Genomic DNA, 27,492 nt, shown 5'->3' with positions numbered 1-27,492 from the left:
GTGATTTTTAATCTTCTCACAAATATGTGAATTTCTAGACTTTTATAATAGAGTAGAAAAGAAGTACTATGGTCTTGATAAATGAATTTCAGCCATCACTAAATAAGTTTCTAGGTAATCAATACCTATTTTTTATTTCCACAAAGGTAAAGATGGATTTGGGGGAACTCCTTTTGGTGGAAAAATGGCTACATAGGCTATTTAGCATGTGAGAGGTTTCAAAAGTTTTAAACCCCAAGTCCATCTGTGTATGTGTGTGTGTGTTTTCTGCAACAAAACCCTTTTTAAGAGGTCATTATATATAACAAATAAAAGTAGAACATTCATGCTTACAATTTTTCGTAATACCTACCACTTTTCTAAAATCACCACTGGCTGCCAAATAGCCTGAATGGTTCCTAAAAATACTAATATATCTATTGCAGAATAGATACCTATCAACAAGGGCTCAATTCATTTCTAATGTTACCCCTATACTTTTTGATACCTAATATTGGCTGCTAGATGCTTAGGGTTGCCTTTCAGGGTAATATCAACCCTCTAGACTTTGCTTTGTGGTAATTTTGCTTCCTGTTTTTCCAAACCAGGTCATTAAAGGGGGGAGACAAGTACTCACTTTGTCTTCTTAGAATAACCAATCAGCCCACTGATAGAGCTCTTAGATTTGTAAGATTTGAGTAAAACAAACCCAAAACAAAGAAAGAAGCAAGAAAAATATACCAGGTGACAATTCAGACTCCATCTAGGAAATGCACATTTTAATGAATGAATTGACTCACTCAGCAGTCAGACTTGAGTGCTTGAGTCACCATGAAATGGTAGAAAATGATGAAAGACACTAAAATTGAGTAGGAAGAAACTACTTCCTTCCTTCTTTCAAAAAAAAAAAAAAACAATCCTATAAAACATGTTGCCTTACTACATAACAATAATATTATAGTTTAGAGGAAACTAAATAAATCTTTGTTCTCATGAAATTCTGTTCTTAAGAACTAATAAACTCTTAAATTTTATGGTGCTTTATATTTCACCAAGCATTTTTAATTACTAGAAACCCATGCAATATAGATTAGGACTTATTGTCCCTATATAACAGATGGGGAAATCAAAACTCAGAACTCAGAGAAATTAATTTGGTGGCCCAGCCTCATAATTATTATATAGCGGTATCACAAACTAGCCTTAGGATGTCAATCTTAGAGATCTTTTCAGAATGTTTGTAAGTCTTGAAGGATATAGAGGGAGAAGCAGCAGAATGAGCTTGAGGTACAGAATCCACAATCTTAACCTCAAACTTCCACATCTTCTCCGCCTCTTTCCTTCTGTTGAGCGGGCTTTCTCAACCTAAGCTTCTGAAATCTTTGGCCAGATCCTGCTGGGTTAATGTCCTACACCGGAGGGTGATTAGCACCAGCTCTTTCTCTGCCCAACAGGTGTCGGCAGCATTCTCCCTCTCCCAACCCACTACCTACACTCGCAGTTTCAACAAATAAAAAATGTTTCCATTGTCTCTTCAGGGGCAAAATGAACCTAGTTGAGAACCTCAACTCCTGAGACCATAACACAAAAGTTATTATACCCCGAGCCAAAACTCAGCTCTATCACTTACTACCTGTGTGAATTTGTATGAGCTGTTGAATCTCACAGTGCCTCATTTTATTTCCTTTTGTTTAAAGAGGGTGATGGTAGTGCTTCCTCACAGAACTGAAGCGAGGATTAAATGAGTTATTGATGGAAAACACTTAGGACAGAGGCTGGTGCAAAGGAAACACTAGCTTTTACATGTTAGTTATCATAATTAATAAGATAAATTTGCAAGATTTGGAAACAACGAGGACAATGGTTTTGTTAGTAAAATATTTAAAATCCACTGGAAAGGCTAGCACAGATGGCAAGGAATCATCTGGCTAATTTGATATAAATATAAATGTTTCTGCTGTACATTGAAAATATTTAGCTGACTCAAAAGGTTGAACATCGTTTATTAAATCATAAGATCCTCTTGGGTTTCCCCTATAGCATCATTTCCTGTACTTCTGATTTGTTGGAATTGACAGTGGAATACATGCTAATTTAGAGATCTACTGTTTGTCTAAATCTGCCTCTAACTTGCTCTATGTACTTACGCAATAAAGAAAATACTAGTGATTAATGTCTAATGAATTAACACTGAATTCTAGGTACCGACCCACAGACCTTATCAACATTATCTGATTTGGTTCTGACAATACTCATAGGAGGTAAATGCAAATTTTGTGTCCCCACTCTCCTGTTTTAACTGAAAAGTAAATAGATGCTGATAGAAAATAACCTTCTCATGTTCTCTTATTGGGTAAATTGGTGGAGCCAGGATTTGAGTCAGTCCCATAGTAGAAATTTAACTTTCTACAAACTGTGTTATGATAGTTCTACTGCCATCAAGATCCTCTGCATTTAGTTTCCCCCTTGGGGTAAGATGGGAGAGATTTTATTTGGCTGGAGGCTGATACTGACATTTACTTACCTGAGGCCAAGGACACTAGACATCCTGCCATCTGTGGGTCACTTCCTTGCAATCAAAATGCGGTCTGCCTGAATGTAAACAGCACCCACTTTGAGAAACACTAAGGTCCCTTCTTGGCTCTAAAGCTTTATGAATAAATCGGTTTCAAATAGCTTATCTGAAAATAATAGGCATTCAAAAAAGCATTTGGAAAATGTGAAGTCCAATAAGTTCAGCAAAATTTGTTCTCAGTCATTTTTGACAAGCTTCTTAGGTTTGAGTTTTTAAGGGACCGGCCCATATCTAATTTTTACTTAAGCTCTTCTCTGTTATGGACATATTAAAGTTGCTTTTTTTTTAAACACCCACCCAAGCCTCATTATACTTATAATGTTTCTTTTTCCTTCTTTTCTTTTTCCCCTCTAACCTATGGATCATGTTTGAATAAGATGCTTTTAAACCCAGAGTTAACACGTATCCCTAGACAGTCCTGAAGTTGACAAGATGTTTACAAATGACCTTTAACTGCCTTTGCCCTGGCCAGACTGGTGATGGGGAAGCTTTCTCCTTTTGCAGTGATGAGCTGCCTGTAGCAACATGCATTCCCGTTAACATCACGTGGGATAATTGGCATCTCTTTTTGAAAGGGTCATTGAAGAATAATAAATCCACTAGCAGAGACAACTGCCATCAGTCAGGGCTTGTCTCCTTTGCCTCATCAACTAACTGATACTGAGCATTATGTGGTATGTTATGAGGCCTCCCAAATGACATGGAGGTGATTCCCAAGGAGTTTTTTCCTCTTTTACAGGTAACTAAATAATGGACTATATATCTCATAAACCCATTTCCACACTACATTAGGAACTTATCAAAGCAAGCCAAATAGCTTCTCAACCCAAATGAAGGGATCTAGGGAAAATTTCATGGTGCTGCCTTGCTTTCTGTCTCACATAATGATTTATAAAAATGTGTCAGTATTTCCTTGAGCTCATATTGGCTTTATGCTGTGTGTTTTGCCCATTTTTTACACCAGAAAACAATAGCAAAATTCTTTCATTTCTGGAAAGCAATAACTACTGACTCTTTGGGCTGTATCACTGAGCCAAATTGGGTCAATAAATTGTGGAGGTTTTAATTCTTGGTTCCTAATTCCTCAGAAAAGTGTTGAAAGTGCTAAATTGCCATGGATTTAGATGCAGTATTTTATGGAGTAGTTGTGTTTTCTGCTGAAGAAATCTCATCTAATTTTTAGAGAAAAATTAACATAATTTCAGCTGTTGATCAAATCTATTGCAAAGTTTTTCATTAACTTATGTCGTGTCCTTACAAATGGCACCAATTTAAGTTGACAAATTATTTTAAGGAAAAAGAAGAAACCTTGCTATATAGAAAAAATCTATACAGCAAGTGATTTGGCTGTTTTCTTATATGGGAGGTTCATCTTTATCTACTTGGCCTTCCCTTCTGGGAAATTCATTTTCCTTGATTGATTTGGGTGTCAGCTCATAGTTTCAGCAGAGACAAATGCAGAAAGGTCACCACTGTGGGAATTTAGCACAAAGGTAATTGCCAGAAGCAGAGGAAGTTTGATTCCCCAATGGTATTAGTTACCCTGAATCCCACCCCCCCCAAAAAAAATTGTAAACATGTTGACCATAATTTCAATGTAAAGTAATTCAGAAAAAACATGCTGTGTAATAAGCAACAACTGGACATTGATGTGAAAATATGTTATGGCCTCACTTGAAGCCTGCTAGAGATATATTCCTTTGAGAAGGACATTGACAATCAGACTTCTGGGGCATAAAAGTGCAGATGCCATTTACTTGAGCACAGGTAGAAACAGACTGACAGCTAGTCACTCTAACTTCTAGGAGAATGGCCATGCTGCACTGGGAGAGCAGTTGCCATCTTGGCCACTTCACCACCATCAGTGCCTACCACCAATGGCTTCAGACTCTCCACTGACATCTTGCTGGGCTGGCTCCTGAGACCTCTTTTTAAGGCACCCTGTACCCCCCTTCTTACATTGGCCTTGTGGCTGATGAACTTTTGAGACTCTGGTATCCTTTACCTTTAAATAAGTTGTGTGCCCTTGATCGAGTACTGTGTATTGGTTATATTAGCAGCTTGCAACTGAGCAAGCAAATAAATTGCATTGAGCATCTAAAACATCATCATGCCCAATCTGCTTTTGACTTGTGTCATGTCTCAGGTCATTTTATGACAATTACATGATACCCTCATGCTCCCTCTCCTTTCATTCCTCCTAGAGTACTACATACCATCTCTTTCCTTCCACTCTGCATCACTCCAGCTTCATGCCTGGTGCTTTCATTTGTCATCCAACTTTCACCTAGGGGAAACTTCAAGTAACAATTTTGTTGAAAGCATTAGAACTCTGTAGCTGGGATAGTCAAACCATATCCCTTGGGTTAAATCTAGCCTGTTTTCATGTAGCCCATGAGCTAAGAATTGATTTTATAGATGGACATGTAATCCATCTGATGATAGGAATCATTAGCTTTTAAATGCTATTGAGTGAAATATTATGTCCCCAAAAGAATTTCATTCTCATTAGTAGAGCTGCCTTACCAAAAATTTATATTCAATTATTATTATTATTAAAATTTGAATTTGTCAGTTAGCATTTTGTGAAAATGATTTTATCTGTTGTTGTAAACATCTACATACTATACTCAGATTTACCTCTTGGATTACAAATATGAAATATTTGGTCCTTTACAGAAAAATCTGTTGACCACTACTAGAGAGGAAACAAAAATCTCTGGTTAATTTACAAATGCACTATGCCAGCTCTTTAGTTCTCAATACTATGCATGATCATAGTTTTGATGATATTTTGGCAGGCAACATGCTACTGCCCTTAGCCCTTAGCCTCTGTAACTAACTAGTCTCACCTCTTTAAGGAAGCCCATTCAGACCTTGCAAACTTCCTCAGACAGATGCCCTTATCACAAATGGATGCCTAAAAACATAAACATGTGAATGGCTTTCAATGAGTGTAATTTATTTCCCAAAAATAATCTTATGATCTCCTTCCACAGGCCTCTTCAACTTACCTCTCAATTGTAGATCGTTTTATTTCCCTTGGTATTTTTCAGTGATCAAATGAGCTAGCAATACACTCCAGGAAAACATTAGACTCTCTAAAACATCTTCTTGAAGGTCTCCTAAAATTGGAATGAGGAAAGCAAATCCCTACCTCGTCCATCACATACTACAAATTCTACCCCAAAAGAATCTTTTCTCCCAATTTCTTTAACCTCAATAACCAGACGTGCTCTAGGTGAAAATTTAGCTAATTGTTAATGAACTGAATTTAGGTTAGCTGGTTAACAAGGCCTGCATTGCAAGATATTGCCTTATGACTGTGGAAGCACTCACCATTGTCATGCAGTTGTGGAACTCAGCAGAAACTGGCAAAAACACAAATCACTATTTTTATTGTTTAGTGGCATCAGGAACTCAATGACTATTACACAAGAGGAATTTACATTTTAAAAGTAATTCCCAAAAAAGACAATAATCGAATTGATTTCTAATGGCGGGACTTAAGCTTTCAGATCATGATACAAATGATTTCAGTAAAAATGGCATTTATGTTATTTCCTCTTCCCAACACCATCAAATATATTGAGAAAGCAATTTCTGATTTGCTTTTAACCTGATAAGGCTAGTCCACTTTGGAGATAAACAGAGCTTCAAGGAAAGAAAGGAAAGCTTAAGAAAAGGTTTCAAACTGCATATCTATATTTTTTATATCTTACTTGTTGGGTGGCTACATAAAACACAGAGTACACAGTGTTCCAGCCCAGAAGAGCCCAAAGACGAGAAAATTAGGCATGGGTTTTAAATTTGGGACTTACTAAAAAGAGATTGGCAGCTGGCTGGGAAATGGAAATCAGTGATCCACAAAAACAAGAGAAAGAGGAATGTCTTATCTACTTCAGCAAAGCCTCATGACATCTGGTTACAAAGAAGTTTCAGGAGAATCTCATGAAAGTTGATTACCAACAGTGATTAGGAGATGGGGGTTTTAATTGCTTTAACAATAATGTCAGTGTGCTGCCACATGCTTATGGCTTCATATCTTAAAGGAGGAGATCCCAATTCATGGGCCACCACAGTCCACCTCCCTACAGCAGTTCACATTGACCATAGGACAGACATTGCATCCATATCCCACAACAATAGTATAAGAGATAACAGAAAACTGTAAGTACCTTCCCCCTGCATAGATAGCAACTCCACAAAGTGATGCCGCCATGGCCAAGAATAAGCCATTCTACTTGCAGTTATAAAGCCTATGAATTCAGTCCTACATGAGAAGATTCTTTGCCAGGGTTTTCAATGTACTAAATTCTGCCAGGCCAGCAGGGTTTTCCATGTAATCTTCTTCACAAGGGTTACAATCGAAGGAAGGCTGGTGGCACCCAATGATGGCAGTTCAGTGCACACTCAGCATTGTGATGTCTTGTGCAAGCAGGTTACTGCAGAAGCCCATTGCAGAAAATATTTGCCATGACACTAAGGGTGAACAAAATCCAAGCTAAACTTTCATTAGTAGACAGATGTATTCTTGGAGAACTAAAGTTAATACATGAAGATTAATATTTAACATTGTGGCTTCAAAGCTAATATTGCTCATTTTTTTCACCCAGGCTGTATTAGTGCAACTTTTGGGAAAACCCCAGTCTTCATGGGTTTAGGATCCCCAATTAGTGTGCCTGCATTGGCCAGGATGATAATCAGTCAACCTAATTTCCCCCAATTTCTAATACTTGTAGCACAGGCAAGATCAACGTGCCTTACTATAATTGAAATACTGCTGGTCTTTCACCTGTATCCACAGGGCTTGATAGGTCCAGCACTTACTAAATTAACAGAGCTGTTCAGGGCCAAGAACTGGGGCTGGTGAGGGCCAGGTACAACCAGCCTGTCTGTCGGTATCTTGGTCAATAATTATCTCCTATAGTTAGCACAAAGTAGCCTAGTTCACTTGTGGCATTTTCTCTACAGGATTGACTTTGCTTCTGTGACTGTGCAATGGTGAGAAACTTACTGAGTTTTAAAATCCATAAAAAAATCAAATTCTCTACTTGAACCCCCAAAATCAAGTGACAGGGATAAACCAAGGCTGACAACATTGGAACCAGTTTGTGGAATTGAGGTGGGAGTCATTTGGCTCCAGATGGATCAGCTAATACCAAGTGGTTCCCATAAATGGGTAACCCCAGGCAGGTTGTCTGTACAAATAGTAAGTCATCTCCTGGTTCATGAGCAATGGTCATCCATACAGTGTTTAATTTAGCCCATTGGCTGCTTTCCACAGATGTGATTTTCCACCATATAGTGCCTGTACTGGGTTGCAGATCTACTGCTTCCACATAGGAAATTGTTTCTAAGATGCCATGTATCTTTGTGCCTAAAGGACTATTGCTGAAAAACTTCACTGTAGTGGATAAGCTTTACATTTTGTTAAAGTGCTCAATTGTACACTGCCATAGTGAGGCTTAGTGGAAGTATCCTGTATCCACCCCTATATAGGGATGACTGTTCTTAATTTCACAGGGCATTTCTGAATTAATCCTTCAACTCACAGTAAGGCATTTTGAGCAGCACACAGTTATTTTTCCAAGGAAATGTACCACTGTTCAGCTCCTTTCTAGAGCTGAGAGCAAAACCTGGTAGAAACTCATTTTGGCTGTTGCCTTTGCCACAAGCCCCATCCAAAGCCTAAATCAGTACAGGCTACAGCTAACTCATGAGACATATATGGATCCATCCCCCATATCCCCCATCCTGTAAAGCCAGAGAAAGTACAATAGCCCACTTGGCCTTTTCAAAAAAAGCTTGCTGGGACTTATCCTTTTCCCAGAGATAGTTTTTCTTAATCAAAATATACACAGGTTTTAACATTTGGGCTAAGTGAGGAGATAAAGCATTCCAATACCCCAATAAACTGAAGAATTTGACAGGGCAGCTGAAGAATTGCAACTTATCACAACCTATTGTCCATTCCAGACTTTCAGGGTGAAACAGCGATATGTCTGAGGATTCTTTTAGTTCTGGAAAAGAGTTACTAATTAACATGACAATACAACGAATTATACTTTTCCATTTAGCCAAATCCTTTGCTATGAGATTGTGGCAGATGATTAGGCCATGTAAATAGCCTTGTAGGAGCTCCATGAAAGTCCTTTGTTCTCCTTCCCAGGTGTGTTAGTTAGATTCAGTTGTCAGCTTGGCCAGGTGAGTATACCTAGTTCTGTTGCTGCGGACACAAGCCAATGGTATGTGAACCTCATCTTTTGCTAATTACATCTGCAGTAGGCTAGGAGGCGTGTCTGCTGCAACGAGTGATGTTTGACTTAAATGGCTGGTGCTTAAATGAAAGAACGCAATGTAGCACAGCCTAGCAGCTCAGCATTCCTCACCTCAGCACTTGCAGCTCAGCCCAGGCCTTTGGAGATGGAGAAAGAAATCACCCCAGGGAAAGTTGTTGGAACCCAAGGGCCTGGAGAGAAGACCAGCAGAGACAATCTTGTGCCTTCCACGTAAGAAAGAACCTCAGTGGAAAGTTAGCTGCCTTTCCTCTGAAGAACCAACAAAATAAATCCCCTTTTATTAAAAGCCAATCCGTCTCTGGTGTGTTGCATTCCGACAGCTAGCAAACTAGAACACCGGGTGAAAGAGAAAACAGGTGACTGGCCTTATTTTAGCAAATACTAAAGAATTGAGTATTAATGCCTTATAGTAAAAAGATGACTTTTGGAACTGTCACATACAAAGATGCTGTCACTCCACCCTTTGCCTCCCAATCTTGTTCTTTTTTTTTTCTCCTTTTAATCATCAGAAAAAGAATCTACAAGATTCCAAGCCTTTGGATCTCAGTCAGGGGAAATCCAGATACGCCTCACTGGCCCCTTGGACAGTTCATACCCTCCTTCTCTAGCATACTGGCACGTCAACATGCCTAAACTCTTATCTACATGGCTTAACGTTTCATTCAATACATCCCTTAAATCAATGAAAGTGTAAGCAATCAAGGCTGTTCTTGCCATAATTTTCAATACTTACTTGAGAGATTTTGGAGGGGGGCAATTCTGTGTTTTGGAAGTGAAATGACCTAATAAACAAGAAGGAGCTACAAAAATGAAGAATTTAAATATGTGTCTAGATGTCAGTTTGAGAAATTTGTTACTGATTAATTGAGCAGCCTCAGCTCAGTCCTGTCTGAACATGAAATGTTTTACTATTATTTTATAATAACTTCCTTTCATGATGCTCTGTAGTTGGGCTTCCCTGGGATGGGGGAAAGACAAACTAAATGCATGTTGCTTCTAGAAGGTGTATTAATTTATATTTGGCTCTGGGCCCCTGCATGAATTCTAAGTAGTAAGAACAAGCCACTCAATGTATGACTGCTTATTAATTTATACTGTTTATTTCATTTTCCTCCACAATGCCTACGTATTTTTTTTTTTCCTTCTCCACATTCATGAGAGATCTTTTTATCTGACTCAAGGAAGGGCTATTTACAAAAATAGCCCTAGCTTTTATTTTCAAAAATCTTTAGTAACAAAAGGAAGAGCATGACAGGGCATAAAACAGAATCACTTGAGAAAAATAAAATTAAGACAACTGGTTTGTCCCAGGATCACATCAGAGTCTTCCAGAACTATGAGGTCATAGTTCCACTGGATTAGAACCCTGAGTCCCTAAAAGAGCTTCCATTGACCCTGCTGTTCTCAGTTTCTCTCTGGGATTTCCTTACCCTGCTGCATCGGGGCCACCAGATAGAACTGCAGGCTTCCTGCAGGACTCAATGTGGCCTGGGTAAGCTAAAACTAGTCCTTCCTTCTGCCTGACTTTGCCCTGCCACCAAATTCATTAACACTTCTGTCCTACACCCCTACTCCAAATATTCTTTTCTGGATCTAAAATTGGTTTTGTAATTAGATGTCCAGTTGGAAAGAGAATGTATCTACTCAATGACATAAGAGTCCTGTTATATCAGGGAATGCTCCTCATCATCTGCATATGAAAGGATATTATCAACTTTCTGGAACTGTAAATTTGAGAACGAGTCCCTGGATGTCACTTTGGAAGGATTAGCCTGTGAATCGTATTTTCCTTTAGTTTGAATGTTACAGCCTTATGCCAGGGACTTCATATGTTCCCTCTGGATGGGATCAATTGCTAGAGAAGAGAATTTAATGTATTTTTTAAAGCATCACATCATGATTTTTAACCATTTCACCAGACTATTTCCAATAAATAACCTCAAAATATATTATAGTGAATGGAGGATCTCTTCTGATTTTATGATTAATAATTAGTAAGAAAGGCTGTAATGCTGTCTATGATGAGTTCCCCCTACATCAATCTATGACCCCTTGCTGGAGTGGGCTCTGAGGGTTTTTTGGTCCTTATTTAAAAGACCCTACTGATATTTTGTAATTATGCTTATTTTGTTTTGTTTTAAAGCAAATTCCCTTAGTGCATTTTTTCAAAGTGGAATATACATCTGATGATGGGTAATTAATTGCTCATTTATCCTAATGTGCCTCTTTAGCTTGGTGTTAACCATATAATTTCTTAACCATCTGCTTGACTTTATCTAAAAAAATAAACATGGAATGTGCATGAACAATTCTAGAGCTAGTACGGATATAAAGATTTGATGTTATAAACCACTGAAGACAAATTTTCTGTTTAAAGTTTTTCAGGGATGGCAATTCTACGTAATCTTTCTTCCAAATCTTTGCATTTATTTATTATAAATGATATTTCCTTATGGAAGAGATTTTAAAATCTGTATTCTCTGTTCTACAGTTAAAGATTTCCCTTTCCAAATGTAAGCATATTTTTGAGGCCCACGAGACCACGTGGCTGGTATGGTTTCTGTTTTCTTTCTGTTTTTTTATTTTTTTTTTATTTTTTTACTGTTCAACTTTTATTTTCTTGGAGAATTTGTGTGTTTACTGAACAATCATGCTTAAAATACAGTGTTCCCATGTAGCACACAATCATTAACACCTTTCTCTAAAGAACATTTGTTACAATGATGATAGCATATTTTTATAATTATACTATTAATTAAATTCCATGTTATAAATTAGGGTTCAAAGTTTGTGTAGTAGAGCTCCTCAGATTTTTTTAAAAATTTATTCTGTTACCATATGTACAATCTAACATTTCTCCTTTCATTCACGTTCAGATAAACATTTCAGAGTTATTAATTACATTCACAATGTTGTGCTACTATCACCACCATCCATTACCAAAGACATTTCCATCATTCCAAATAGGAACCATGTACATTTTAGCCTTAACTTCCCATTCCCTATTCCCCACCCCAACCTATTCCTTGACAACCTATAATCTGACTCTACGAGTTTTTTTATTCTAATTGTTTCAAAACAGTGAGATTATACAATATTTATCCTTTTGTGTCTGGCTTATTTCACTCATATGATATCTTCAAGGTTCAACCTGATTGTTGCATGTACCAGGACTTCATTCCTTTTTATGGCTGAATAATATTCCATTGTATGTTTATACCATATTCTGTTTATCCATTTCTCAGTTGATGGACACTCGGGTTACTTCCATCTTTTAACAATTGTGAATAATATTGCCATAAGCATTGGTGTGCAAGTATCTGCTTGAGTTCTTGCTTTCATTCTCTTCCTTATATACCTAGTATTAGGATTTCCAGATCATATGGTAATTCTAGGCTTCTGAGGAAATATCAAACAGTCTTCCACAGAGACTGCACCATTTTGCATTGCCACCACCAAAGAATGAGTGCCCCTATTTCTCCATATCCTCTCCAACATTTATTATTTTCCATTATTTTAATAGCAGCCATTCTAATATCATCTCATTTTAGTTTTGATTTCCATTTCCTTGATGGATAATGATGAATAACATCTTTTTATGTACTTTCTAGTCATTTGTATAAATTCTTTAGGGAGATGTCTGTTTGAGTCTTTTGCCCATTTTTATTTGTTTTTATTTTTTGTCTTTTTTTAAAAGTTGAAGTATTTATTTTTATATTCTGGATATTAAACCTTTACCAGATATGGTAGTTTCCAAATATATATCCCAATGGGTAGGTTTGAATTTCATGAAAAAATCATTTGAGGGCCAAATTTTGATGAGGTTCCTTTTTTTAAATTTTTTATTTTGTAGCTTATGCTTTGGGTATAAAGTCTAAGAAACCATTGCCTAACATCAGTCTGAGGATGTTTACCCTACATTTTCTTCTAGGAGTTTGATAGTTCTAGCTCTCTTATTAAGTCTTTGATAAATTTTGGGTAAATTTTTGTATATGGTATGAGGTAGGGTTTCTCCTTATTTTTTTGGTAAATAGAAATCCAGATTTCCAGCACTGTCTTTTGAAAAGACTGTTCTTTCCTATTGAGTTATCTTTGCCATGTTGTCAAAAATCAGTTGACCATAATGTGAGAGTTTATTTGTTAGCACTCAAATCTATTTGATTGGTCTATATGTCTGCCCTTTCTGCCAGTACAATACTGCTTTGACTACTCTGATGTTCTAGTTTGCTAGCTGCTGGAGTGCAACACACCAGAAACGGATTGGCTTTTAATAAAAAGAGGAATGAGGATTTAGTTCATTAGTTCTTCAGAGGAAAGGCAGCTAACTTTCAACAGAGGTTCTTTCTTACATGGGAAGGCACAGGGTGATCTCTGCTGGCCTTCTCTCCAGGCCTCTGGGTTCCAACAACTTTCTGCATCTCCAAAGGCCTGGGCTGAACTGCAAGTGCTGAGATGAGGTATGCTGAGTTGTTTGGGCTGTGCTATGTTGAGCTCTCTCATTTAAGCACCAGCCAATTAAATCAACATCATTCATTGCAGCAGGCATGCTTCCTAGCTGACTGCAGATTAATCAGCAACAGATGACGTTCACATACCATTGGCTCATGTCCACAGCAACAGAACTAGGCACCTTCACCTGGTCAAGTTGACAACTGAATCTAACTACCACATCTGATTTTGTGATAAGTTTTAACCTTGGGAAAATGAGTCTTCCTATTTCATTCTTCTTTTGCAAGATGCTTCAGCTCTTGGGGCCCTTTACCCTTCCATATAAATTTGGTGTTTTACTTTTCCATTTTTTGCAGAGAAGGTTGCTGGAAATTTTATTGAGATTGATTTGATTGTATACATTGTTTTGAATAGCAGTTTCATCTTAACAATATTTAGTCTTCCACACATGAACTTGGAATATGCTTTCAGTTATTTAAGTTATCTTTAGTATAGTTTAACAATTTTTTTAATTGTCATTGTTTTCTCTATATAAGCCTTTTACACCCTTAATTAGATTTTTTCCTATATATATATATATATATATATATATATATATATATGTATATGTATATGTATATGTATATGTATATGTATATATATATATATAATTCCTTTCATTGCTATTGGGACTGAAATTCTTTTCTTGATTTCTTCATTTAATTTTTCACCTCTTGTGCATAGGAACACTACTGATTTTGGGGTATTGATCTTTTACCCTATCACTTTGCTTAATTCATGTATTAGGTCTAGGAACTTTGTTGTGGATTTTTAAGGATTTTATGTATCGAGAATCATATCATTTGCAAATAGTGAAATATTTCTTCCTCCTTTCCAATTTGGGGATGGCTTTTTTTTTCCTTTCTTTATTGCTCTGGCATAAACTTCCAATATAATTTTGAATAATAGTGGTGACAGTGGGCATCCTTGACTTCTTACTATTCTCAGAGGGAATATTCCATCTTTCCTACACAGAATAGTATAGGACAAGTATATATGAATGCTACTGAAGTTAAGTTATCAACCCAAATATGATTACAGAATAGTATAGGACAAGTATATATGAATGCTACTGAAGTTAAGTTGTTATCAACCCAAATATGATTACATGACAGTTACATTTAGCTGTCATGTTGCTTTCGTGTCACTCAGTTTGGAACAATTCCTCAATCTTTCTTTGACTTTCCTGATACACTTTTTGAAGATTACAAGACAAGTTAATTTGTGGAATGTTCTTCAGTATGGGTTTATTCAATATTTCCTCATGATTATACTGAGATATTACATTTTTTTGACAAGAACATCCCAGACATGTTGCTCTGCTCTTCTCACTGCAACAGATTTAGTTATACACAATTTTTATTTGCTCATTATTGATGAAATAAACATTAAGGGTTTGACTGAAATGATATCTACCAGGTTTTTCAACTGTAAAATCACCCTTTTTTTCACTTTATAGCCCTGATATGCATTTTGTTAGGTGATACTTTGTGATTATGCAAATACCCATTCTTCACAAACCCACCATTTTCTGCATCCAGTGATGTTTCTTGACTGAATTATTTTTTTACTATGATAGCAGTAGATAGTGATTCTCTATTTCCATTGTCCTTCTTGATATGTTATTTGGGATTGTACTGAAAGGAAGAGCATTTTTTCTACCTACCTACCATGTATCTATCATCGATGTATCTTCCACCTATCAGTATAGATCAATAATTCTTATTGAAATAAAAACATTAAAATCGAATGCAATTGTTATTTATTTTGGTGCTCTATTTTATCCATATTTGTCCAGTGGGAGCTGATGCATCATTGTGACATTCCTCAATCACTCTTTGAGTACTTTTCACTTTCTAGCACAGACAAGACCAAGATATTCCAGGTTTATATTACATTTCCAAGTTGGTCATTCTGTAATCAGCCATTTCTCCAAGGAGACTTTGTTTTATTTTTTGTTATTTTTTGATTGTTTTTTATTGTTTAATTGGAAAATGTGATTTAGAAATGAAGATCTGGGAGCCAGGTACATTCATTCTATTGAAATGTTGCTATTCCTGGTCCTCTCAGTAGAAACAGCTAGGGAATGAGCACAAATATAAAAATGCATGTGCTTGTGTGTGTGTATGTGTGTGTGTGTGTATACGTGCATATGTATTGAAAATCATGACTTAAGTTTGATACCTTCAATTCCAGTTCAATACCAGAGGGTTCTTTGTAGTTTTCCCCCTTTTCATACGTGCAAGTCTCTTCCCCAACAGTGAGCAACTTCCATTATCCTCAGTATATTTACCTATTGATCAAGGTCTCCCTATTAGTAACCGATCACCCACCACTGCCACCGATCTTAACAACTCTCACATTTGAATGAATTCCCCTTCCTCCTCAGGGTCTGACCACACATGCTGGGCTGTCATTTACTTTGTATGAGGATACTGCCACAACTGGCTCCCCACAGCTAATTTCCTACCGCACATACTTTCAGCCATCCTTCCCCAAGCAGACTCGACCAACTCCCGGCATGTACATCTTCTTTATACTCAAAACTTGACACCTTTTGGCAGCCCTCACCACACTCCCTCTACCCCCCATACATGCAGATGCCTTCCTTGCTTGAGACTATCTAAGGTTTGATTTGAGTCATTCAGGAAGGAAAGAAGAAAGGGAGGCAAGAAAGGAAAGAACACAATTAGAAGAATTCAATTCAAGAATTCAATTAGCATTACCTTGAATAATTAAGAGGTTTGTAGCTTTTCATGTGCATTAGCAATTTGAATTTTGTCTTTGGGTAGTGCATATGGAAATGAATATTTGGGGGGAATGTTTATATTTTCATTCATGCTAATATATAAGAACGAATACTTTATATGTATACTTGATCTCAATTCGGTGTCAGTTACAATTTGAACATATTTTTAGCTTCTCTTTTAACTCTTCATTTTATTTGATAGGCAGAAGTTAAAGATTTATCATTCTTCATATTTGTGTTTAGTGTGTTGGGAATCTTTTTGAGAAATTTCTCTTTATCCCAAAGTCATGAATGTCATTCCTTAATTTCCTATTAAGAATATTAGGTTTTATTTCCCCTTAGACTTCTAGGTCTTTAACACTCTTGGATGATATTTGTGCATGGTGTAAAATATGGCTCTAACTTCATTTCTTTATTCAGTGTATATGAATGCTTACTTTTCCCTACAACCATTTAGTATATGGTCTAGATTTTTCCACAGGTCTGAAATGACCAATGCCAATTCTCTTTTATGTTGAATGTGTATAAAAGTGCAAGTTTATCTCAAGGATTTCCATTCTATTGCAATGTTCTATTTGTCTGTTCACATACAAATCCCATCATATAATTATCCTATGGGCCAATTCTTCCCAATCTTACTTCTTTATAAATATTTTGATTATTCATTGACCATTGAATGTGCATATACATTTTATTATCAGCCAGAATGTTTAAAATAAATATGTTTGGAATAATTATTAGGATTGTACAAAATGTGTATGTCAATTTGGAAAGAGCTGACATCTTTACAGAATCAAATTTTTCAATCTATGAATATCAAATAGACTTATTCTATTTAGGTCTTCTTTAGTGACAATCAATGCAGTTTTCCTTTTAATTTATCCACAAAGGTCATGAAAATATTATACTTCTTGTCACACTATATGTCATAATGCTGTTACAAATACTATATTTAGTTTATTTTCTGTTTGTTGATGAAATATTAAAATATACTTGATTATTATATGCCAATTTTAAAATAACCTCACTAATACTCTGTTACTATTTAATTATTTATAGAATTTTTCCTATTTCATATATGATCATAATATTTGGCCAATATAATTCACTTATTCCTTTTTAAACTTTCAACATTTTAAACTTTTATTTGGGTATGTATTTATATTTTGCCTTATTTCACAACCTCTAAAAAATGTTGCATACAGTTGGTGATATATAGCACTTTTTATATCAAAAGGGAAATTATTCACCGTTTCACTGTTAACTATGATAACTGTTTTAAGTTTCTGATGGAAATTCTCTATCGGATTAAGAAGGTCCCTTTCATAATTCCTAGGTTCAAAAGAGTTTTTATTTTATTTTTATTTTTAACCTCAAAACTATGTTGAATTTTGTCAGCAATGAATTTTTCTACTTTATGTGAGATTATCATAAGTTCTTTGCATATTTAATGGTGAATCAAATTGATTGTCAATGAATATATCAAATGATGGCAAACTCATATTGACACCCCAACTATCTTATTTTGGATACTACTTTAATCAATTTAATATTTTGCTAAAGAATTTTGGAGCTGTTTATGAAAATGATTTCATTTTTGATTAAAAATGCTAATGATCAGTTTTCGTTTAACGAATGATATTTTCCTTTCTCCTACTGTCATTTTATTGACAATGCTTTCTAGGATATCTTGCCTTCACAAAATTAGTTGAGAAACCTATATTCCTTTGCATTTTGAATTCTTTTTTATGTAAATTAAATACAGCTTCATAATAATTTCAGCTTGAACTTAGGTTTTCAAATTTTGCTTAAGTACATTTTTTGAAAAATTTTATTTTCTAGGAAGTTGTCCATTATATTTAAAATTCCTAATAAATTTATTGCTGTTATTCAAAATATTATTTTTAACATTTTCATGAAACCATATATTCATCTCATTCTTATATTAGGATAATAGTACTTACTCTTTTTTGTTAATAAATCTCAAACAGACATATATAAATTTTAATAATCTTTTCAAACAATAAATATTTACCTTTCTTATTCTTTTCCATTATAGTAAGTTTATCTATTTTATTAATTTCTGCTATTTTCTTTATAATTTTCTTTCTTACACATATTTTGTTTTTCTTTATGTCTATTTTTTTTTTTGTGAAAGATGTCATTGAGTTGATTTTTAGCTTTTCTTCTGTTCCAATTCATGAAAATGAGGTAATTTTAGCTTTACTGATGGCAGAAAAGGAGTATTTCTAAGAAATGTCATTCTTACTATTTTTTCTCTTCATCCCAAAATGTTAGTTGACCCACTATGCTTGTCTCATATCTTCTTTTACATTGATCTGCATTCATATCTGGAAATATAACTTACATACAATAATATTCCCACTTAAAAATGGCAGATCTATGAATTTTGGTAAACATAGTCCGATAACCTTCACGGCAATCAACATAAAGACTAGTTTCATCACCTCCCAAATTCCCCACCTGTTCTTTTTAGTCGAGACCTACCTTGCCACCAAATCCAGCAACCACTAATACATAGTATGTTTCTAATTTGCCTTTTCAGGAATGTCTTGTTAATGTAACAATATTCATATACAGTATATGTATTTTTGAGTTTGGTTTATTTTACTTAGCTTAATACATTTACTTAGCCTAATCTAGGGTTATTAAGGGGGTCAGTAGTTTGTTCCTTTTTATTGCTTACTATAAGATATACCCACTGTTTTAAGACATTCAAATGCTGAAGTGCCCTTGTGTTGTTTCCATTTTGAGGAATTATGGGTATAATCTTAATAAATTTTTTTAGAAAATTTGTTTTGTTTTATTTTATAAAGGTAAATTTTAATTTATTTTGAGTAAGTACCTAAGATTAGGATGGTAGAGTTTTATGCTAAGAGTCTGTTTAACTTTATCCGAAACTGTTAAACTCTTTTCCAGATTTTTGATGACCAGTAATAAAGAATGAGAACTCTTATTGCTTTGAATCAGTCCCAATGCTTGATATCGTCTATTTTTTAAAAATTTTTGGCAATGTCAACATCCATTCTATAAATGTATAATGGTATCTCCCCTTATGTTGAGTAATCCATATGCAGTATACTTGATATATGACAATTTTGTAACATATTTCTTCAATGAATGTTCATAAGATCAGCTATGAGGTTTCACTGATGTGTTCAAGTTCTACAAAGTAACATAATTTTATGAAACCTACAATGCCATATTAATTTGCTGATTTAAAAATTCTTTTTAATGGTCAATATTCTGCAGATTTCTGCTGGTTTTGGTGTCATTTTACTTTATAAATTAAATTAGACCCTTAGTCTGTGTTTTCAAGAAGCTGTATACACACTCAATTCAAATTCTCAGCTATTTGTTTTACCTCTCTTTCCATCTCAATTTATCTGTGGAGGTCACTGCATATGAATGTCGCTGCTGGTTATTTATAAAACAGATACTAGTCACACTTACACCTTATCTATTTTTAAAACTACTCATATATTGTTATTAAAAATTTCTATTATGAGAATTATTATTTAATTTGGTGTCATTCTGTATATATTAATTAGGATTAGGTACAGCTGCATTTGAGATAAAAATTTTAAATAACATCTGTGTTTATACTTCTCTCATTTAGTCCAGAACTGACATGACAAGTTGAAGATCTGCAAGGACTCGTATTCCTTTTAGCTTAGTGATAATGTACATTCTCTAAGTTGCCTCATGATTCGTGGTGGCTGCCAGAGTTCTAAAAATGCAAAGTGGAAGCACTTTTAAGAAATTTTCCTGGAATAACTTCTGCTTACATATCATTGCCTATCAAGTCACAGGAACCACTCACAGTGTATGGAATCCTGGCAAATGCATTCTTTTTTGACTGGAGAATTTCTGCCACAGTAACAAACGGGCTTTTGTAGTAATGAAAAAAAGACTGAAAGACAAATTGTACTCTGATGGTTTCTGAACTATTCCAATCAGACCTGCATTTTTAAAGGTGAGTTTGGAAACCCTGTAGTGGAAAGAATGAAGGTGAAAAGTATAATCTATTGCCTCTATGAGGTAAAGTATAGAGGGAATCCTATTGCCTCCTACAATAAATGATCCGAATATGGATTGGGTCATTGGATTTGAGAATGGAGAGTTCCCCATTTAGTGCAATAATTATAACTAGCATACATCAATGCCATGTGCACCATTAAACACAAAGTTATTTCCAATCTTCCAGTGGAATTCACTGTGTCCTTGGGGACATATGTGCACATAAACTAATAATTCCAATAACAGAAGAGCCAAGACAGTGGTCAAGGAATGAAAGTGCTGCTTCACTGTTGGTGTTATGAGTACAGTAGTACTAATGATCTAGTAGTGGCCCTAATCAAAAGAAGAATCTGTCATGGCTCTGATGATTTTCATTTGTGTGAAAGCTTCGTTCACGTGTCACTATTAGGTGAAAGAGATCATTAAAAAAAAATGTAATGACCTTGGCAGATGTAGCTTGAAGGTAATGAGTTGAATTTGTCTATAGATATTTCCAGCACTCACCACTGTGTCCACCATATCAAGCAATGTTTCATGTGAAAATGAGAATGAAAGGAAATGTTATGTCTTATTAAGACGTTCAGTGGTCATATAAAAACAAGGCCTAAAGTATTTGATGTTTATAAGGTTATGATAAAGTGTAAATGAGGAATCATTCAGAGCTGCAAGTCATTAGTATGTTTTAACTTAATTTGTTGTTAGAAGGTAGTTAACTGGCACATGTCTGGGGCAGAGCCTGAGATATTGGGATATTTGCACTGATTAAAAAGATGGGGTGGTGAATGGTCCATATCAGAGGAGTGATAATAAGGACCAGGAAACATAAAACAAACATGTTATATTATTGACTTGTTAATATAATAATAAAATAAGACATATTCATTATATTTTTACATATAATGAATATAATAAGTTATTTTAATTGTATTGTGGCAAGTTTGCTAAACTAGGCGTTTGTGTATTTTGGAAATTATTTGTAGTAACCAGGAAAATACAGCCATTCAAGAGATACTGTGTTGGGTGGATTTTTTGAATAATAGCTTGTGGCTAATCATCATTAATGCATGATTATTTGCTCACCAGGGCTTGAATTCAGGTACAGGAGCATGAAGGATCTAGAAAAGCATGAGGTTTGGATTCTGACAGATCAAGCAGCTTATCTATATGATATATGGTCATTATATGATTTGTTTTGTTTGAGTCCAAATTTTCTCCCTTGTAGAAATGTATGATAATATCTACCTTATAGCATTTTTTATGAGACTATTAAAATGCATGTTAAGTTTCAGGCACAATATCTGAACCTCAGTGTAATACAGTAGAACCTCAATGCATATTTACTACTTAGTTTTTAATTTAATTTTTCATATACTTTCTGTTCTTAAATGTTTAAAAATCTCTTAGAATCATGGATTATGTGGCTTAGAAAAAGCTAACAAAAATTCTAATTTTGTCAGTACCCAGAGAGATTAAGTGAGAAGAATAGGCCTGATCTTCAAATAGTTTTTTTTTTTTTTTTTTCCGTCTCCATCATACTGTTTTTCTAAAAGGACATGCCCAGGCCAAAACAAAAAAAAAATTAACAGTAGAGAAAGGCTTAAATTCAAGATACTATAAGGTCATATTGCAAATATTTTTCAGTAAATGATCTGTTAAGTTCATGCTACAATAGTAAAGTACCAACAGCTTATGAAATACATTAGGTAAGTGCTTGAACTTGCTGTATGTTTGTTAAAAAGTGCAGAGGGGTGGGATTTGGGTAGGTTATGGGAGATTAAGAGAGAAGTGCTAAATACAGTGCAGCATTCAAGTAGCTCAAGAGCTGATGTACTGTTGCTAATGAATACAATATTTGATCTGACAAAACCAAGTGCTAATTAGAGTAGGCAAACTCTTCATTAGGAATGTATCATTTCCATATGTTGAATCTCCAGGATCTATAGGGAATAGGAATCCTTTCCTAAAGGATGCTGTTAGGAAAACTCTGATGGATGGTTGAATGCACACATTTACGAAAGTGCTATTAGAAATGGATGTGGAGAAGTTATAGAGAACGCCAGTGAGGATAGCAATAAATAGTTGAAGAGGCAAAGTTAAGCAAAGCTGCTTGGAAATAGTCAGCTCATTAGGGGGGAATCTGAAGCATGATTGATTCAGTTCTCAGGTTGTGAAAGGCCAAAAGTGATCAGAAAGTCAGAGACTAATGAGTAGCTTAAATCACAAAGGATCAAAAAAAAATATATGAAAGGAGCATGAGACAGGCAAGGGTGAAGAACATTATCACAAAGATGTGATTAAAGGAGGCCTTGGGAAGAGAAGGTTGTTAAAATCCAAAGGGATTTCCACCCTCACCTAACTCACCTGCTATGCAACCATCCTTGGTCCTATATAGAAGCACAAATCACTATTAATATTAGACTTTAATATTTGGAACTACAATAGAATTAAAAAATTCTATACATATTCTTAAATCACTTCCTTTCTATCTTAGAGTACATATATATATATATATATATATATATATATTTTTTTTTTTTTTTTCATTGAGGCAATAGGCTGGTATTGATTCACCTGGTTCAGGGGACAGGTATTGAGAGACTTGTGTTGACTGTTACAGATTTAGCTCAATGTCATAAATTTGGTGTACTGAAGTTTATAGCAGTCTCTGATCAAGTACTGTGATGCTAAGAACTAAGGATCCCAGGGAAAGTAATGAAGAGTCGCTATCAGTGCATATAATATGGATGTGCAGAATCTGGGGCTCTATCAACATTAGCTGCAATGACAGAGAGGTAGTGCAGGCTGCAGATTCCATCAATGGCTGACATGATACTAGCCATTGGCTACTATACCTAGGGAGAGGACAGGACAAGAACTTTAGCAGAACAGATATCAGAATCAGGAATATAGCCACAAATTCAAGTCATGAGATTTACCATCTGGATCTCTGGTTTGGAAACTTCATATCAGTATGAAGAAATCACCAAGCTCAGATGAATCCTGTTTCATCAATAGGGTGCCTCTTTCTGGACATTTTTAATATTAAGCCCAATCATTTTTTTAACTAAATTAAATAAAAGGAGTTAAAATATATTAAAATCCCTGTCATATTCAGAAAAGACTGGAAGAAATATTACAAATGAAAAACATCAGTGGATCCAGTTGATAGTGATAGGGGAAATATAATGCGGTGATACTGTAGTTATCAATATAAAAACTCCATAAATTGATATGACTTGTTTTTCAGGAAAGCTCTGATCACTGTTTATGAGTGCAGCTTAGCCCCACAGTCTAAATAGTACACCTTTTGGTTACGAAAGTACTCAAGACATTTGATTGATTAGTGCCTCTCATTTGCTGGCCCACCTTGCTCTGCTTGCATGCATCTTACTTTTCCCTTCAAATGACTTTCCTAGTTAATTTGGTATATCATCAATTATCTCAACTATGAAAATTGACTCCAGTATTTTTCTCTTTTGCCATCCTGCCTTACTGGGTCACTTGACTTGTAAGTATAAACTGTCAACTGTCATCAAGAGCACCTTGAGACACATCAGCCACCCACCTTCCACTCCTGATTTCCTTAGACCCATATCAACTCAGAGCACTGACATCTGTCTGCTAGTCAGCAAGTATATTTTCTGTTGTGTTAAGCTTCTTTTCCAGCAAACCTTTTCTCCTAGAATGTCTCCATTAACATTTTTCATCTGAATACATCTGACCCAAGTTTTGAAATTTCTACATCACAGGCTCCTGTAAAGCCAACATTGAGTAAGAAGCTATGACCAGCCCAATTCCTCTTTCCAGTAAGAGAAATATTAATCCCATCTTCCTACATTGAGCATCAAATGTTTGTCAGGATGTTAAAAATAGGTGAGAAATTATTTCTTTCTCATTTGTGGATTCACAAATTCTTTTACTCACCATCCTCTTTAGCTTCAGAAATACCTAACACCATTTTCCAGAAAATGAGTAGAAGTCAAAGATGATGATTGATTATCTCCAACCAAATGTGCCTCCCTGACACCCCCCTCCCCCGCCTTTTACAGAGAGGATTTATTTGCTGTGTTTTTATGAAATCCAAAACATTATACAAAGCTGAAACCATGTGACTCAAAAGCTGCTACGCAGTAATAGTCGAAGAATCAGTTTTCTAATGATTTTAAATAATATATTTCAACCATAAGACATTTTATACATCTACTGAAAATGTTACAAATGCAATTAATCTAGAGCTTGAAAGAAATTTGAGATTACATTTTAGTTGGTCTCCTCGATGTGAAATTTTTCACTGTTAAATTTTGATACTATATCAGTACAATAGAACTACAGAATCAGAAGGCCCGTGCGTTTGGGTAATAGGAGGTAGTTTTATGGAATTGATGGGATAGCAGCCACAGCCTGAATAAATAGACATTAAATGAATGAATGAAAGGGAGAAGGATAACACTAGGTTTGCAATCAACAGGGCATGGTAGGTTGTGAGAGTAAAAATATCATATGAATGCTTCAATGAAGCATGCTGGGTGAAAAAAGGATTTAGGCGTGAGACTAGATACATAGGGTTTTAATACGATTTTTAAATTCCTGTAGTTAACCTATGTATTTTGTCCCATGCCTATATCTCTAGTCTCTTACATAGATTAAATGTCCACCTATGGAAAACATTTTGATCAAAAATAAACAACATAAGGTGTAAGGGTAGTTCAGGTAGAATTCTTGCCTGCCATGTGGGAGATCCTGGTTTGATTCCCAGCCCATACGCTACTCCCTGCCCCCCTAAAAAATTTAACAAATGGTGCTACAATAATGGGATACTCACATGGAAAAAGAATGAAATGTGACCCCCACCATACAGCATCATAAGCAAACAAACAAATAAACAGGATCGATTGGAAAGGTATTGAGGAAGACTGAAAACAGAGAGGCAATCTAAAAAGCTGTCTCAGATTCTAGTCCAGCCACAATGGACTCCGACCCAACAGTTTTCACCTATTGGAATATGTCTCCTGAGTATCTTGGCAAAATATATGCTCTGAACTGAGGCAGATATTTGAATGTTCCTAAGTTCCAGGGCCAATAAAGTCAGACTGAAATTATTCACTCACTATCTTTCTTTTGAACTGATCATTCATGAATTCCTATTAAGAATTCTTTGCAAAACAAAAACGAAACTAGTATCTTATCCCATTATGCCATGCTTTTCATGCCTCATCAGCTTCCTGATTTCCAGTTATTTGGTCTGTAATACCTTCTCCTATCCATCAAACATCCTTCTAGATTAGAATCCAATGTAACTTTATTTTAAATCTCCACTTAGGTGAAATATGCAACAGATGAAAGTGATTAGGTAAATGAAGTTGGTAAAAACTATAGCTTATTAACAGAATAAATTTATATATATACATATGAATGTACATGTAGATATGCTTATATATATATATATATATATATACATACATACACATACATATATAATAATGACACATTAGAGTCAAAAAGTCTGAGAGTCATTAGCTTATAGGCTTTCACTAAAGGATTATCAAAAGAACCAGAAAATTAAACCAAGAGGAAAATATAAACTTAAGAAACATTAATGAGCATACATAGATAAATACTAAATATATATATTAAATAAATAAAAACTGATGACATATACTGGCTGATATTTGGAAATATTTCATATGAAACAGGAGCAAAATACTGGTTTGGCAAAAATAAAATAAAATTTGCATTGTCAACCTCAGATTTACCCTCCCGATTATGAAGTCATTTGTAGCATACCAATGTTCCTTATGAAAACAACTGGAAATGCATATATATAAAGTGTTTTAAGACTTACAAGAGTTAGCAAGGCAGAAATGAAGTGTTGCTGCACAGTATAAATTTGCAGTAAATACATAAGCATGTGCATTTTTGCAAGTATGAGACTATATAAAATAGTATCAAGAAATAATATCAAGTGATACCACGACATTATTATACTAGGAAAGCCATAGAGCAGAGCTATTAAGAAGAGAAATGATGGGGTCCGACTGCCTGGTTTAAATCCCAGATCCATGAATTTCTAGTTGCGTAATCTAAAGCTAGTAATTTGACCTCTCTAAGATTCAGTTTCCTATTATTTAGCAATCAAAATAGCAGTAGTAATATGCTATGCTTCCTCCTCAAACTACTGTTCATAGGATCGTAACTGTTGAAATAGTTTGAAGCTGTTTGTATCTCAGAACAAAACGCATGTTCTTAAAGTTAATCCATCCCTGTGGGTTGTGAATGCATTGTAAGTAGGACATGTTGATGGAGTTACCTGAGTTAAGGTGTGCCCCACCACATTCAGGGTGAGCCTTAGTCTTTTCAATGGACTCCTTCACAGGAAAATGAAATTCAGACAAAGATAGAGAGCCACAGAAAGCAAGAAGCTGAAACGGAAGCTGAAAGAGAAGGAAGAGACCAAGAGATGCTACCATGTGCCTTGGGAACCAGCAGCCAGTCCTAGAATGCCTTAGTCTCTGGGAGGAAAGTATTGCCTCGATGATGATATCTTGATTTGGGAATTGTTCTGACCTCAAAACCGTGAGTGAATAAATTCCTATTGTCTAACCCATCCCGTTTGATGGTATTTGCTTAACCAGCCCAGGAAACTAATACAAATGCCATCATCATAATTATTACTAAATAAATGTAAACATTTAGATGGACTAGATAATTTCTTAGAGAACGTAATTTAACAAATGTTAACAATGTGTTAATAATGAAAGATGTGGAATTAGTAGATAAAAATATATCAATAAATAAAACAATAGTTGCAGGGAAATTTATAGAAAATTTTATCAAAGTCATCAGGAGTAGAAATTGCCTACTTACATAAACTGAGTCAGAAAATACACAAAGTTGGAAAGATATACTAGTCATTTTAGGAGACAAGTGAAATTTTATTCTAAACTGGTCAAGGAAAGTTAAAAAGTGTTTAAAAGCTAATTTTACATATGAACCAAGATAGGAGAAAGTATTGATTTAAATAATTTGAGATCATATTTAGCAGATGATTAAAAAAATAAAGGGGTGCCATGAAAAATTTTGATGTAGACTAGTTATTCAAAGATCAAGCAATCAAGGAAAATCTATGGAAGAAATTCCCTACATTAATAGATTAATCAGAAGGAAGAATGTGATCATTTAAATAAGTATAAAGAAAACATTGGAAAACATTGAAAATTCATATTTTATTAAAAAAATTAAAAACTACTGAGCCAAGGGAACATTTTGACCTGATGATATAACACAATTTAATACATACAGTGATTTTTAAAAATATTTTCTGAATCAGTAATGGGACAGAGATGACTTCTTTAACTGCC

General features: G+C 35.0%; 1 long non-coding RNA gene across 2 annotated transcripts; it reads left to right on the top strand.

Moving 5' to 3' along the window:
• The first annotated feature begins 10,240 nt into the window (after positions 1-10,240).
• LOC143661622 (uncharacterized) lies at positions 10,241-26,731 on the top strand. 2 transcript variants are annotated; one of them, XR_013164740.1, is made up of 4 exons: positions 10,241-10,348; positions 19,734-20,090; positions 23,884-24,007; positions 26,508-26,731. It is a non-coding gene; the product is annotated as an uncharacterized LOC143661622 (long non-coding RNA). The 2 variants fall into 2 exon arrangements; XR_013164739.1 differs by lacking the exon at positions 23,884-24,007.
• The last annotated feature ends 761 nt before the right edge of the window (positions 26,732-27,492 follow it).

The sequence above is a fragment of the Tamandua tetradactyla genome, chromosome 17, assembly GCF_023851605.1.
Source record: "Tamandua tetradactyla isolate mTamTet1 chromosome 17, mTamTet1.pri, whole genome shotgun sequence".
NCBI classification, from domain to species: Eukaryota; Metazoa; Chordata; class Mammalia; order Pilosa; family Myrmecophagidae; genus Tamandua; species Tamandua tetradactyla.
This window is presented reverse-complemented; position numbering and strand designations above follow the sequence as displayed.